This window comes from Arachis duranensis, chromosome 6 (assembly GCF_000817695.3).
Source record: "Arachis duranensis cultivar V14167 chromosome 6, aradu.V14167.gnm2.J7QH, whole genome shotgun sequence".
Taxonomy (NCBI): Eukaryota; Viridiplantae; Streptophyta; class Magnoliopsida; order Fabales; family Fabaceae; genus Arachis; species Arachis duranensis.
Window position 1 is genome coordinate 25,547,628 of NC_029777.3, and position 962 is coordinate 25,548,589.

Here is a 962-nt window from a genome sequence, read left to right on the forward strand (position 1 = left end):
GGACAGGCATTCATCATATGCATACTATATGAATTGTTTGAGATTGCCTATTTGACTGCATATTACTTGCTAATTATCTAAATGCCTTACTTGTTCCTAATTGTATATTTCTTGCTTGATATAACTGTGTTTGCTATATTATACTCCTGCTGGTGGTTGGGAGGTATGAAGGAATTGGAAAGGGAAGTATTAGTTAGACTGAAGTATCTTTAGTCAGATGCCCTTTATGGTTTAGTTTGTTTATAAGCTTTGATATTATCTGGAGGAAGCTCTAGGATTGCCTTTGGCTTTCCTCCATTATTATGTATTATATATGTGGAAGCTGTTACCATGCTGGGGACCTCTGGTTCTCACCCATGCGGATTTTGTGGTTTTCATATGCAGGACGTGAGGCTTCTCGCTGAAGCATGCTGGAGACTTCTGGATTAGCGAAGATCCTTTGTTCTCGGAACTCTGTTTTGATTTTATAATTTCTCTTCGATACTTTTATCTCCATTGAATAATACAAATTGTGATGTCTCCTCTTATAGGAGATTTTGGAGAATAGGTTCTCAGTTTTTGTGTCCCTTTGGCCTCTTATGGGAGATTTCGGAGAATAGGATTTATGTATTTGTGTCCCTTTGGGTTTCCTTTGGGGTTTTCCTTATTATATCATATGTATATATTGTTATGCTCGGATCGGTTATCTTCACAGCCGGATCTTGAGTCTTGATATTCCTGTTTTTGACACTCCTTTATATATAATCACGCGTTGGTTATCCTTGTTCGTTACGTTGTCGATCGGAGTGTTGCGCTTTAGAGTTGCGATGGTTTTTGTTTACCCCTTTTTCTACAAAGGCTCCTAGTTATAATCAATCATTCCTACTACTATACGTACTAAATTTTTATTTTAGAGGTCGTAATACCTTTCCATCTCTGAATTATGACTTAAGCATAAGACTCTGTATGGTAGGGTGTTACAC